Raw genomic sequence first — 15,605 nt, 5'->3', positions numbered from 1 at the left:
CCATGCTCGGAGATGATCTCCTCGGAGAGCCCCACTGGCGAGTCACAGAGGGTGGAAGGGACAGCCGGGCAGGAGGAAATTAGAGAGAAATGCAGAAACAGAAGACAAGGGAGAGGAAGAGAAGATTATACCCTGCCCTTCTTTCCTTCCCTCTCCCTCTCTCAGCCTGCATCCTGCTGAAAGCGCTCTCTTCATGTCACTACATGCTTATTAGCTGTTGTGTTTGTTTCCTTGTAATTTGTTTGTTTTCCTCGCTTGCTAATTCTAGCCAGTGGGAGAAGTGCCAGTGGAGGGAAAGATAGCTGCCGAGGATGGGGGTCATAAATCCCATAAAACCCCGATGTAGCAAGAAACTCTGGCCCCTCCTTCACCAGCACGTTGAAGCAAGGAAGGGATATTATCTAAAGCCTCCAGCTTTAAAACAGCTCAATATCTGGGTTCATCAGGGGTCATTTGTATTTCCATCCATATCTGCTAGCATCGGAAGGTGAGTGAGAGGGGCACATGAGCAGGAGAGAAGGTGAGTGTAGGGCAAACGTTAGTACACTCGCAGAGGAAGGATAGTCCATACAAGTGCATGCAGGTGCAGAGTGCAGGGGCAAGAGAGTGTAAACGGGCACATATTAGAGAACCAGTGAGCACATAGACATTTAGGTTTGTGAACTGCAAATGGTAGGTGAGCAAACAGGTATGAATGTGGGCTGAAGCACCATAATTATTTAGACTAGTCGACAAATAGAGTCTGCGAGGGCAGAACAAATTGTTAAGAGGGTAACAGAAAAAGCACAGAAAAGAGGTTAATGCGGATACATTCAGACTGTGAGTACAGAGGGGGAAAAATTCAGGTTTAGAGGAGATGAAGTTAAATATGCAGTCTAGCAGCTTCGCAGGGACCTGAAGTAGTAGATCCATGGGAAATAGTTTGTTTAAACACGCACCTTTAACCTGTTTTCACTGAATAACTCATTCACATCATTTGTCATTTACATCATTTGTTTGATGCAAAGTAGCCAATCAAACCAATCAGCACGAGGCAAACGGAGGGACTTTGTGCCTATGTTTTGTTGTGATAATGAATTTATCAAACCCCCCCATAACACAAGCTCTCTCACTTGTTAATTGCAACATGACAGTCATTTTGCTGTCGTCCCAAAAAACGTGTGTTTAGCTTTGTTTTAGCTACGATAGCCTTGTCGCTGTTTGTGCAGAAACACCGCTTCGTACAGAATCAAAACGCCAAAAGAAATCAGGATGGAGGTGTGTGCCAGAGTACAGAAAACGATTGATTTCGGGGGTCAGTCAATTGAGTTATCCTTTCTTCAATTCTGGCTTTAATTCAACTAAGAAAATCCAGTTAACATGTTTACATGGCAGCTTCAATAATCTGAGTACTGCCTTGATCTGGTTATAATTAAGTTACTGGCATTCACGTAAAGCGTGAAGTAGTGCTGCAGTAGAAAAAACATTCTGTGAAAATGTTGCATAGTATTGAAGGTTATTGTTTCCTTGTGGGTAAGGAATCTCAGGCGTCCACACATGGCTCCTCTTGAAAACCTCACACACAATACAACGCAGGGCATAATAAATTACATTCAATTCTATTTTTTTACAAAATGGAACTAACCCACGCCCTATTTGTCTGTAAGCCTAAGGATCATTCCTACGGTATCTTAAGTCATTCATCTTATTAACTATACACAGTGTAACATAATGCACACAGCAGAAATGCCAGCAGAATATAGAGTGCTGCCCTTTGCATTTCTTTGAACTTCTATGATAATTATGACCTGAGCTGTGGTTCATATCATATGATTAAGTAAACATGTGGAGTAGGGGTTTTCATTTTTGCTGTTTTTCATTACATAGCAGAGTTTAGCCTCAGTATAGCACACAATTGCTCTCACTGGACTTTTCTCCTAAAGTCTGCAATAGCTTACAGGATGTGCGATAACATCTACAACAGCATACAGTCATAGAACTTATATGTCAAACTTAAAAAAAAACATTTTCTTTGCTGATGATCTCTCTAATACAGTCAGATGTCTTTAACCCAGTGTGCTCAAATAACCGTGTAAGGTTACAACTGGAACTGCGCAGTATCTTGTGAACAGAACTAGCTCTATAAATGTGGGCAACCAATTGACGGCTGAGATTCTCTCCTGTGTAATTTCAACACCGGTGGTCCTCCATTACACATGGAATAGGAGGAAAGAGATGTGTGAAGCCTCTGCTTTTATCCATAATGAGCCTAAACAAACATCTCCAAACAAATGTTCTTCTTCCACAGGCAGCCGAATCAGATGAGACAGCTGTCAGAAAGCATCCATATCCATCCTGAGTTAGCTCTAATTAGAGAACTACTCTCCCTCCTCTGGCCCTCTTTGACAGATATTGCTCAATCACCACACCGGTGCTGAACACGGCTCCAGTTCTACCTTCCATACATTATATTACATACTGCTATTACATAATCACACCTCACACACTGCACTCATCCAGGCACGGTTCTCATACATGTATATACTGTACTTTTGTGTGCATGTGTGCGCATGCATGTTCACGTGTGCATTAATGCTGAGCCTGCATGCGATGTGTCATTTTATGACATACAGCAAGCGTGCTTTTGCATGTAGGGAAAGGGATAGGTATAAATTGTAAATGCTGCTATTCCAATAAAAGGTTGGAACCTGCAGTCCATAACAGACGAAATTACCAGAGAGAGAGAGAGGGAGAGACACACAAACATAAACACTCGCACAGCCTCATAAACACATACCTACATTATTTCGTACACACTGAATTAATCAGCCCTTAGACAAATAGCTGAATAAATACTGTGGATAACCAGATCAATATTGTACACTCAATTCATTTGAGTTCACAGAGATGCCAAATTCTGCATAGTTCCATAGCACACTGATTAAACTGGCACCATATTAATTCAGTAAATCAATAAAACCAATCTTTCAAATAAATCAAGTCGCATGGACGACTAGAGCCAATTGGAGGGCACATTAAAATTCCCTTGCTCCAACTGCATATCTATGTCAAGCAGGCAGCGCACTGATTTGCTATGTGGATTCCACAATTTGTGGAATGAAAATGATTAATCCATGAAACAATAACCAGGGTGCCAAGAAGGCACATGGTAATTCTATAATGATCAAAGACTCAATTAAATCCTTTTCCATTCTGTTCTCTAAATGCCTAATGTCTGTGGCTGCAGAGCAAGTGTGTGTGTGTGTGTGTGTGTGTGTGTGCGCGTTTATTGGTCAGTTCATGTTGTGTGTGTTGTGTTGGAGCCGTGAGGTGGCCATAGGTTAAGTTGTGGTCTGGCAAGTGTACTTTGTGGTCAGATGATTTATCACGTGTGGTTCATTTTCATACTCTAATAGCACTACAGGATGGGAGCACAAGTGGTGTGATAGTAATCGTTACTGGATTATAAGCACATTAATATCCTGACAGACGAGCCAGATTATTTTATCAGAAATATGTCCTTCACCATGCAATATGTAGTCATGATACCCATCATTTTGTTGTTTGTTTATTTTTCTTTTTATTAAACATTCCCCAATTTATGTCCCTATTTCAAATGAAAGTAGCAAAGCACTCAGTTACTAAAAAATGCTGCACTGCACTGTTTTTTTTTTTGTTTGTTTGTTTTTTTGTTTGTTTCTAAAAACTAGACTTCACATAACCAGGGAAGATTTGCTGAGCATGCACTCATTTTTAGCAGCACATTATTTCACATTGATACTGTTAAATCCACACCTGGGTGCTAGTTGATGACCACTGTGCAGCCACACTGGGCTCTATTTCATAAATGATACAAAAGGGACATTACAACCACAATACTATCTTTGTAATGTAGGGAGGAAATGTAGAAAAAATTCCCTCCCCTGTCTGTGTCTCCGGAGCATGTCACAACCGCTGAGTACAGCTGTGGTATGGCTTGAATCACAATCTTTATTTTCTTATATTTAGTAGCCCAAGGAAGATCCAAGATGTCTCCAAAATCAGACAACCAAGAAACCATTCACCAATCTTGTTTTCTCGCTAGTAGTGGAAGGTAGATGATAGACAGTGTGCCTGATAGTGATATTCTGTAGTATATGGACAAAAATAAGACAACAATAAGACATTCAGAGTTGCACCACAACAACGAGTGCCGTCACTGATTCCATAATGCAATGTTTGCAATGAATATGTAGTATTGTAGGAACAAGTAGTAGTCTTGAAAATAGGCAGTAAAATTTGCAAGTTTGGGATTTTAACTGTTTTTCAACAGCTTTACAGCTCTGAGCAACCCCATTTCCAGCTTCAGCAGGTGTTTTCAGTGAAAAAGCTCTGACAATGACCCATGCTACCTGCTGAGCACCAGACTGCAGACAGACAAAGTCAGCAACTAGCTGGTGAACACAGTGAAGCATTTAGCAGATAAACAGCGAGAGATTTCTACAGGAGTTGACGGAAACCAAAACATAGAAGGCGAATGAATATCGCCAGGTGGCCAGACACACAACTCTAAATGAATGTTAATGTTGCTTATGTATACTGGATGTGTAAATAGGCAACTACTTACGTTTACTTATGTTTATGTTTTATGCAACTATTTACAGTGATAATATGTCAGTGGTGTGTTTACAGCTTGTTCCATTTCCCATAAGTGGCAAAAAAAAGTATTAATACAGGTTTAAATAGAAAATTGCTCTTTAGTGCCAGTTCTTGTGGATACCATAATTAACTTAGTTTCCACAACCAAATATTGAAAATTTTTGTGCATTGAAAAAAAAAAAGCAACAAAGAGGTTAATATGGTGTTCATTCCCTTTTTGTGCACAGTGTCAGAGGGGTGAATCTATGATACCACAAGCATGAATAGTATTTTCCTGTGGTTTGTGTCCATATGTGCAGAGGAGCAGTGGGCTTGAGGATTGGAGAAGAGTGGCACAGGGCAGTCTCAGGTGAGACATGCATAGTCCCAACATAATTATAATCCTTAATTAATCCACTCCGGATGCACTCTCTCACTCTCTCTCTCTCTCTCTCTCTCTCCTGAAGTTCATTGCTCTAGGTGTTTATGGACTTTTTCCATCAAGGTGCACTTTCCCCCTTTGTCTCATCTGGCATCTGCTTACTGTATGCATTATGCTCTAGGTGTTTTTGCAGCTGTTTATGAATATACGTGCCCTTTCGCACCTCCTTCTAGGAGCTCCATCTCCCTCCCCCACCCCCTCCTTCCCTTCCTCCTCTCTCTTTTCTCTACCTGCTTCACTTCAACTCCCATCTTGGCAGTCAGGCAAACAAACAGCTTCTTTTGGTCCCGTGTTGTTTCTTGGTGTTGCTTCTTCTCACAGCTCACAGCATGGACACACACACACACACACACATGAACACACAGACGCACAAACACAAACATGCTCACACTGGTCCAACACCATATACTCCAAGGGGAGCGCTGCTGACACAAATACAAATCCACCAGAGCCTTCCTCTGTGGAATGACTCAGGTGAGTCTCAGGTGAACATCACTGCTTGTAAGGGCCAGACTGGTAGATACACACATACACACACACACACACACACACACACAGATGGAGTTCCTGTTTATATACACGTCTCTCCAAATTCTGCTGCCTGACTGAATGCGTTGATTGCTTAGACAATGTTGAGTAACTCCTATATTAGTCATTGAGCGAGAGGGGTCAGTGGCAGAAAGTGAGAAGTGGGTCGTGTAAACGGAGGTGTAATGAAGGAACATCGGAGTCCTTCAGTGGCAGATGAAGGGTCTGTACATGGCACTAAGCTGAAGGTAATGAGGACAAAGGTGTCAGTGTATTGACGCTGTGAGAGTGCCAGGTGGGAGGAGTGACGACTACTCCTGCCATTACCACTCAGCCTCCCGCTCTGCTTGCTCTGGCCGAGCCAATTAGAGGGGCTCATCCGCCACTCTGGTCTGCACACCCTCCGTCAAGCTATCAGAAAAACATAAGGATTGATTGGACAAGCTATTAGGTCAATTGATCCCTGTTTCCTTTCATCTGTGTGCTCCTCCTTTTTCAGATAGACAGATTGGATGTGGAAAGCTGCTCCAATTACCTGAGGACAAGGCTTTAACTAAGATGGACCCTCTCTCCATCTTTCTCATTGTGTGCAAAGCCTTTTTACTCCTTTCCACCCTATAGTGATTTAAGGTTTTTGTAAATTTAGCACTCAAATTGTGCCAAAAAATATCATAATTTGCCATAAACAAAGCTGTTCTTGTGTGTTGTGTCTCCTTCCTGTATGTCCCTTGGCATATATAGTATGCATTGTATTTCTCCTTGACTGCGGGGTTTGCTATAAGTGCAAAGGGATCAGAATCGATCTCACAGTGTTAAGAGCACCATTGCCATTATACACCTTTGGTAGGAGATGCCATAACTGATTTCCTCAAATGTCAGACAACCAGTAGGGCAAGATTATATTGATTTGTGATCATTATTCTCAAGTGCCTTCAAAATTGGATCATGGCACAGGGCCTTGAAAACCCATTAAATACATGTTAAGATATGAAAACTGACAAACACAGACTGAGCTGATAACTGGTATTTGAAGTTGCTTTTAACAACATTAATAGGAAAAGGCAGGCTCAAAAGGGCAATCAAAGGCGGCCATTACAAGCGGCAGTTTGAATTTTGTCGTCGAAACTGCAGTGATGCACTTTTTAAACACCAATTCAGAGTTCCCTTCCTCTTGACAAATCTGTGTAAAACTGAATGAATTTCTGGAGAGGCTGATTGGTCACATTGATTGAGCATCACTGAGTCTTTTCACTGCTGTACACCAAGTCGTCTCTCAGTCGATAGATACAACCCAAATACACCAGGCACTCAATCCAATGTGTTGCTACATGGGCCCATCCAGCTAATTTAACACCCACTCCATTTATGAAAAAGAGTCCTCATCGATTTTTTCTGTTCATGTGCTCTTGTTCATTTTCGCCATGCTGGCGCCTACACGTGCTCAAAGCTGGCAGCAATTGAATTGAATTAGTGTGTGGTAGGGTTGCTATAAGATTGGCTTCTCAAAGCCCACACCTCAAGCTTTTCTCCAGATGTAGCAGAGCCGCTCTGCAGTTACCAGCTGCTATGTGCATGGCTACATTCACAGAGAACTCCACAGCACAAAGGCCATAAGCTTCAAAATGGACGCGCACTGCCCATTGCTTTTGCACCTCTGCACCACAGCAAAGACACTTTCTGCTTGTTGCCCATTATGTTCCTCTCCCCATCTGCTATTGCACTCTCTACTCCGCAACCTCTCTTCTATTTTCTTTCCTTCTCTTGTCCTCTCCTTATCCCTCTCTTTCCAGTCCATTAATGCATGTCCAAGTTCCTAAAATGTAATCTAGCATTTAAGGGGAAAACAGCCAACACATTACAAATTGCCTTAGAAAACATAATAGGGTATTTTTGATTGCAATAATTAGTCCAACAACAGCTGTTTAAAACCATTTCCAGTGAGTTTTGTCGGCGGTGGTAAAACATTGGACCACAATAACTGTCATTATAATCATAATGGCTTTCCTGTCATGACAAGTCTTATCAGGCTGGTGACAACCACAGAGCTGCCACTGCCAGGTAAAAAACACTGCCTACGAAGGGAAGCGGTGAGGAAAAGCTACCTGGCACTACACAATAAACAGTTTCTAGGTCAGTCCAGTGAAAAACGGGCCTACAGAGACATAGCTTTTTGACATCAACTGAAAAGGGCATAAAAGCTTACCCTTTACCTATGCACAAGAGGTACATCGGTACATGGTAGCACCTCATGAGACACCATAAAAAACTGCATGCATCCCAGCACAGCCATCCATCACTGCATACCTCCACCCTAATGAGATAGAATTGGTTGAAGAGCGCTCACTGATCACCAAAAGTATACCACCAAAGCGTATCCATTTTGTTTCAAAGGTCAGCAAATACGTGATGATGGTGCGGGCAAAATTGTTGTGGTAGAGGTTGCAACTAGTCGCCCAGTTATCAGAATGACCTTGTGTGCTATGTCAAAATGTCATTTTGGAAATGAAGGCCATCCAGATTCAATCTTGCAAAGGGTTGTTTTAAACAGATTACAATTGCAAACAATCTTTAGAATTACGATAAATCAATACAGAGCATGAACATGATTACTAAAAATAAATTCCTCAATTCAATGCGAGGTCTGGCGGACTGGCCTGCAATGCTTGTAGTTCTAATCAGATATCATATCTGGGGGCCTTTCATCATCAAAAGACAATAATGAGATTAAGTTTATCATCAGAATATACTGCAGTGCCATTGTAGAGCTCGTCTGTTCCGGACTGGCATTAAAGGTTCTTCAACCATTTCCTGCTGGAAGTTGAGAAAGCTTCCAGCGTGTGTATGGTATGGTGTGTTAAGACTACATCAGGACAAATCTGGATATGGTCATAATAAAGAGGTGCAATAATTTCAACTTCATATTAAAAACAGAAAAAATGTTTAATTTTTACTTTTAAAATTAGACACAGGATCATTATTTTGTTTGGCACAGGTGAAAAACGGCTACAATCCTTCAAATTCTCATTCAAGTTTTCTCGCAAGACGAACAAAAAGGAAACATGTAATCGCTACATTTTTTGTGCTGTGTTATGGTAGCTGCAGGTTTTATATTTATTGTCCCTTTTAAATTTAACTGGAGCATGTTTTGCTATGAATGGAAATGTATTGTTGAGCATAGGAAATCCTTGTTCTGTTATCTATGATAGTTTGTGTATGGGCATATATAAAATTGTCTTACATTTTTTGACAAATCAAAACTGATATGTTAACAATAGTTACAATAGTTTTATCATCTGTTGAAATGGGGGACACAATAGAAAATCGAAGATAATTTTAATCTCAAAATAGAAAATATAATTGAATCGTTGATTCAGTGAATTCTTATATAACCGCCGCAGCATACTGGTTTTATCTCTATTTTCAAAAATGTTATTTGTTACCCCAAAGCCCATTGCAACAGCACAATAATGTGTGCTGCTAGTAAAAGCCGCGCTCATTTTCATTTCACACCATCCTATGCGTGAAAAGGATGTCAGTGTCCTTCACAGGTTACGGACAAATCTCGATGCAGTGTCAAAATTAAGAATCCCTTATTGACATGTAGCGTTCAATATGTGTCCCACGCTGTAATTAATAACGATGCTGGGAAACATTTATACATTGTGAAATGTTAAAAAATCTGAATATCTGGTGAATGTTATTCTCACATTATTCTTTAGCCTATATGTAATACATTTAGTTGTCCCGAGGATATGAAACATCATAGGTCATTTTCTGAAATTCATATTAGTGCTCTGTCTTTCTGCTTATTTTCTATTAACATATTCATTTAGTTAACCTTGTCAAAGAGCTGTAGGGGGTACATGCATATTTCACATAGGAAAGAGAAATAAAAATACAAAGGAAACATAGGAGTACTCACTACGGGGACATGTTCCTATTTTTCTTATTCATAAAAACAGCATGTATGTGGATGTGTGCGTGCGTGCGTGCATATACACACACGCTGTTTAAGGGAGCATGTGAGTCTGTGCATTTTTCGTCTGCATGCGTGCTTGAGCACACATACAGAATACAGAGAATGTACGTTTGTTAAAACTAAATGCATTTAATAAATCCAAATAATTCAGTCCTCCTGTGCAAAGACCATCAGGCAGGTTCCATATAAAGTATTTCACTCACAGCTGGTACTTTCAACAGAATAATATGGTCGTCCAATCCTGACCACGGTATCGCAGAGCCTCCCAAAATGCTGAAACTCACACTGAAATAAATCTAATTATGATTAGTGACTTATTAAAAGTCTGACGATCATTAATGCCATGCTAATGTATGATTATTATTCACCCATTGAAAGCCGAGAATAATTTTTCTGATGGTGATGTGACACACAGACAAGGGGGAAATAAATCCTTCTGTCTTCCCGGGGAGAGTGTTTGGCAGTAAACCAATTCCAAGTCTGGCTTCTTGAATGCCCAGATAATGCAATCAGACAGTTGCAATATTGCTGTTTTACCACCTGAAGAATTTGAATTTCATTCAGCCCCTTCAGAATAGTAGACATGCCAATTTTTCCCCAAGAATTGGACAAACACAATGCACCCCGGTGAAATGAGGAAAAGGCTTACCAGCAGAAAATAACTGTTTTCAGGGTCTTTCTCGTCTGCCTCCTCGGGATCAATTTTATCATAATAACACACAAAGACAAAAGGTTTAATTTCTTCCATCATAACTACAATGCAGGCTGTTGGTGCCTTTTTATTAGATGCTTTATTATATTGGGAATTATTTCAGCATAGTACAATATAAAGGCTTCTCAATTTTCATAATATGAGCCCCTAAACATTACGGGGTCACATTGGAAATCTGGCTATATGCGAGGATCTTTTCCTGCTGTGGTTTTATGCTGTAATGAGGTGATACATTTATTATTTAAGACATTAACCTATCAGGGGGGACATGTACACCTTTTAATTGGGATTTCAGACAAGTTCAATTCAAAGGAAATTAAAGTACACATCATTTTGTTGGGGGCACCCTGAAACATTCTTCAAGGACTCCTGAGGCTCCACAGAACCCTCTGAGAGCAACTGGCTTATGTATAGGTAATGATTTGACAAGGTGGAGGATTAATGGTTTACTCTGGGACATGGGAGGATGGAGAGAGCAGTTCACTTTGAGGCTCTCTGGACTTTACTGTGATGCATTTATTCCTCTAATAGTCAATAGATTACTTTATTTCCTTCTTTCACAAGGAACTTGTGCTTTAAAAAAGAAAAAGACATGGTGAGAGGGATGTTTGCTTGAAACACATATGTACCAAACATCCCAGGACATCTCTTTTCCTCATCGACTTTTTTTCTGGAAGAGATGACACTAGGAATAAAAATTAGTTCATCACTCACAATATTGTTATAGTGGCTATTTCACAGTCTCATAATCCACCTCAGTCACCATTCAGCCAAAATGAAAATTTCCTCCACCACTTTGCTTTTAATAGGACAAGCAAGCAGTCATTTCCCTGCTCCCAGACTGTATGTATTAATTAAAATTGCCGAAATCTATTAGTGTGCAGGCCACGGTGCAATGCATAGGCCCACGAACGGGAGTACTCTCAAATCCGACTAATTCAGAGCATCCAGCACGCATTTCAAATATGAAGCGACTGCTGTTAACGCAGCGTAAAAACTCCGTATTTGTCAAAGCAGAAAATATCAATAAATAAATCGGCTTACACGCCTGAACACCTCACGCAGCCTTTACGGGAAGCCTGGGTGGTGCACATTACATGCTATAACTGTCGCACTGGTATCACATGTATTGTAAGAACATATAACATGAAAAACAGCTTCGTTCCTACCTTGATTCCTCCAATCTCCTTTTCCTTGATTGCTCAATGTGTCTCATTCATTCTCGCTTCTCTCCTCACTTGCCTCCTTCTCCTTCTCTCCCCCTCTGGTTATCACTCGTTTTCTCCTCTCTGGTCCCGTCTTCGTGCGGATGCATAAGAATTAAAAATTAATAGCCTGCTATCTTAAAGACAAACCAACGAAACACGGGAGAGAGAACAAAAATCCACCCGACTAAGAATATGATAAAGGCAGTAAGGGAGAAAATCCTCACGGACAGAGAAGATTCTCACGAAAATGCGCCGGTGTGGGCATCAAAATAAATAACGACGACACCATCGTCCTGCTTAAAAACAACAATGACTTGCGAGTTACTACAACGTCAAGCGGTGACGGCAATGTGACACCGTGGTGGAATATTGACAAAATTGAAGTTGCAATCGTTTTGTCCGTCCGTCGCTGGTTAGATGGTGAGCATGTGAGCAAATGTGCCACCGTAGAAAAACGTCTGCGCAAGGCAAGTCAGACTCTTGGATGTCTGATGCGTATCTGTTCACGGGACGCTTCTGTTTTTTCCCACCCTAAAGTGTAGACTCTTCACCTGCATGCAGTTATCAAAAGAAATATACGAGTTGAAATCATCCGTTTGAACTGGGATAGTCTGCCATCTGCGGTTATCTTGTGCGTCCTGACGCACCGAGCGGATCACTCGTCTAGCCTAGTTTCCCTCTTCATCGGCAGGCAGCGCACACTCTCATCAGGACCATTCACAAGGTATTTTCAACCACTGCAGTTCTGCATCAGGCCTATTACAACCTAGCGCATTCATCATTGGCTTTCACATTTAGTTTGGTAGCCTAAAGACAGTTTAAACAGTTTTTAAAACCCACCCTGACTCAGGGCAGGAAAAATGTGACACTTCTGCCCGCCCACTAGTTAAATTGTTTCCCCTGTATATCGAGCACTGTTTTTTTTCAGTTGCCTATCCCACGTCCTTGAAATGGTGATTAGTTGCACTGCAAAATTGGCATAGGCTAGTTTAATTTCACTGGTGTAATTCCCCATAAGTACATATATGCACGAGAAAAAAGACTGAATACTTGATTTACAGATTTACTGGTCCCATTGTCTCCCCATTGGCTGTAAGACATGTCATTTTTACAGTAATTTCTGACAACTTAACTCATCTCAGAAGTGATTTATTTAGATCAAAGTTTATGAAATGATGTCAGTGCTCTAATGCAGAATTGTTTACTACATCTGTTGTTGTTTCACTGCATTAATTTTAAAGGCATACTATGCAAGATTTGTCAGTTGGTGACAGCATCCAAAGTTGGCCTCTCCTCCCCGGTCCAACCAGCGATAGAGCAGTGGTGGTCGGGCGAGTTAGAGAGTGAATGAACAGAGTGAGCGGCACTGTTAAGAACAAAGCTGTTGAATCAGATAAAAGATAAAACGGATAAAATGTTGTTTTCTGATTGTTTCACAGTGGTTAAATTCTAAAGCACAAATAAACACACTCACATCTCCACACACCTCCGCACAACCCTGCGGGAAGGTGCCGCATTGCTGGATTTTGTATGAATGCAGAGCTTCATCCTGTGCGCTGTGGCCTCTGTGCTCTTTATGTGTGTTTCTCAGCCCCGCCCTCGGTCAAACAGACACACAGACCTGCAGCTCTTTATATATCCATGACACAGACAGAGAGCAGAGCGGAGCAGAGGAGAGAGACAGAGACAGCGATGTAACCTGGTCGCTACGCTACGAGTCCCGAACTCACACCCTGCACGCTGTTATTGGCTGGGGGTTACACACCAACTGCCCAAAGCTTGACACCCAGAAGCGTCCCAAACACAGCAAAATAATAAGAAAATACTTGCAGAGGGCAGAGTCTCTGCAGATAAATACACCGCCACACACTTCTAGAGGGTCATAAGTGATGGATTACTTTTATATGAGTCTATACATTGTTTTTTTTTAGGAAAATCCTGCATAGTATGCCTTTAAAGAAGTGTTTTGCAGAAAAAAAAGTCTTCAAGCTGCTAAAAAACTTCACTGTTTCATGAGAGATGAGTTTGTTTTTCCTGTGACAGCATGCAATCAGCATATGATTTAACATTGTTGTGTAAGAGCTCAAACTCATCAGTTTGATATGAAGCTAGAGCTGAAGGCTCAGCATATTTCAGGTAATATTTTCTAAATGAGCAATAAAGATTTATTTTAAAAGATCCAACATTTTTCTTACTGTAGCAAATTAATAAAACAAAGCTGTAATAACCTTGTGAGGAAATCACTTACCTAACAACAACTCATCAGTATTATGAGACTGGATTCTTCTTAAGTGCACCATCTTGGATTCAAATGCATCTCAAAGGCATTTTATGCTGTATTTTGTAATATTAGTTTAAGTGCGTAGAAGAAAACATATTTATTGTCAAACACTGATTTTCAGAGGGAACAAAATCCTTGTAAGATAGCAGTTTGCTGCTTCTGTGCACAGACACAGATGGATTTTTAGTCATGCTAGCAACATGGTTCTAGGAATGGCAATGACGGTCTGTACATCGGTCCACTACTTTGGTCCAGGCTGAAATACAACTTTTATTGTCAGCTTACAGTGAAATTCATTTTGTATCCTTAGGCAGAGATTACACACAAATTAAACATACAGTTACACATACAACACTTTTCATAGACATACAAAACACATCAAACAGTCATGACAATCACACATATCACATTATATCCTCTGGATTCAGATCTCAGTTAGCAGCGCACTGATTTTGGTTTAGCAACAGGATAGACTGACATACAAAAGAATTCTTCGGCCTGTTGCGTTTAAATTAATGGACCCTTAATCACCTATTAAGGGGTAGAAGTTGCTATTCTCCGTTTAAAACATGCAAGGACTCAGAGGAGATACTTTTTGAGCATGCTCTTGTTGTGAATCACTTAAAAAGGAGTGTGCCACAGGTTGGCCAGTAATCTTCGCACAAATTTGGATTTGATTATATAGTTTAGTTTTAAATTTCACACATTGGCTGCTGAGCCAGGCCGCACTGCAGTACACCATGACACTCTGAATAACTGATTTAAAAAACAGAAACATAATCTGACTACTGGCTCCAAAAAAACCGAGTCTATAAAGAAAGTAAATGTGCTGCTGTATCTTCTTACAAATAAATTCTATATAAGGAGTCCATGATAGGGAGGCATCTATCATAACACCCTGGTATTTGTATGAAGAGATTTAATTGTGAATTTTCACTGGAGACAGCTGACAATCAGGGGGAAGGCCAAAAACAATTTCCTCTGTCTTCTTAGTATTGATGATAAGAGCATTTTGTCACACCATTCAATTAAGCCAGTCAAAATTACACTGGTATAGTCTCCGGTCATCACTGTCAGTCAGCAGGGAGAGTAAGGTGGAATCATCAGAGTGTTTTAAAAGAAACTGGCTGGGCACACTGGTGGTGCAATCTGCAGTGTACAATGTAAACACAAGTGAGCTAATGGAGCCTTGAGGTGCTCTAACATTAGTCCTGATCGGAGAGGAAAGTGTATCATTTACCTTTACTAGCTGTTTTCTGTTTGTGAGAAAAGAGTTGTACCAGTAAATGAGGTTAGGATTGAACTGGAACTGAATCATTTTAGACAGGGGTAAATTAGGCTGAATTGTATTAAATGCAGATGAAAAGAGCTCTGGCATATGTTTTAGGTTTGCCGAGGTGTTTGGAGATGAGATGCACAAGCTTGACAAATGAATCTTCTGTGCTGCGACCTTGCTTGTAGGCAAATTGAAAAGGATCCTGTGGTTACCTATTGCTTTGTTGGAGTTATTGGACCATAATCTTTTCCAGTGATTTCATAATAACAGATGTAAGTGTTATTGGCTAAAAATCATCGTACTCTTCACAACATTGTCTTTTTGGGAGAGGTTTAATATAAGATGTCTTCCAAGCTAGTGGAATGGTATGAGTGTTGGCACACAGTTGAGAAATAGGTTGCCAGAGAGGGGCCAATTCCCTGGCAAAGGATTTTAAAACAAGAGCACTGCTGGAGTCAGGGCCAAGGGCTTTCCTTGAGTTGGTACACTGGAAGATGCACTTGACTTCATCCGCAGTAATTACAATCCTATCTGCAATAGTGGGTGTAATGGTCTTAAGTAGATCGTCACATTTCTCAGTGCT

The 15,605-nt window shown here is 40.7% G+C and overlaps 1 protein-coding gene across 1 annotated transcript in view; it reads right to left on the bottom strand.

Moving 5' to 3' along the window:
- adgrl1a (adhesion G protein-coupled receptor L1a) overlaps positions 1–12,250 on the bottom strand; it is a 92,596-nt gene extending 80,346 nt beyond the window's left edge. The window contains exon 1 of the mRNA XM_067616488.1: positions 11,427–12,250. The gene's annotated coding sequence lies outside the window, so the exon portion shown is untranslated. The remainder of the gene's footprint in view (positions 1–11,426) is intronic.
- Between the last annotated feature and the right edge of the window lie 3,355 nt (positions 12,251–15,605).

Source organism: Thunnus thynnus, chromosome 17, assembly GCF_963924715.1.
Source record: "Thunnus thynnus chromosome 17, fThuThy2.1, whole genome shotgun sequence".
In the NCBI taxonomy this organism is placed as follows: domain Eukaryota; kingdom Metazoa; phylum Chordata; class Actinopteri; order Scombriformes; family Scombridae; genus Thunnus; species Thunnus thynnus.
Note: the sequence above shows the minus strand (reverse complement) of the source record. Positions and strands in the feature narration are given on the sequence as shown.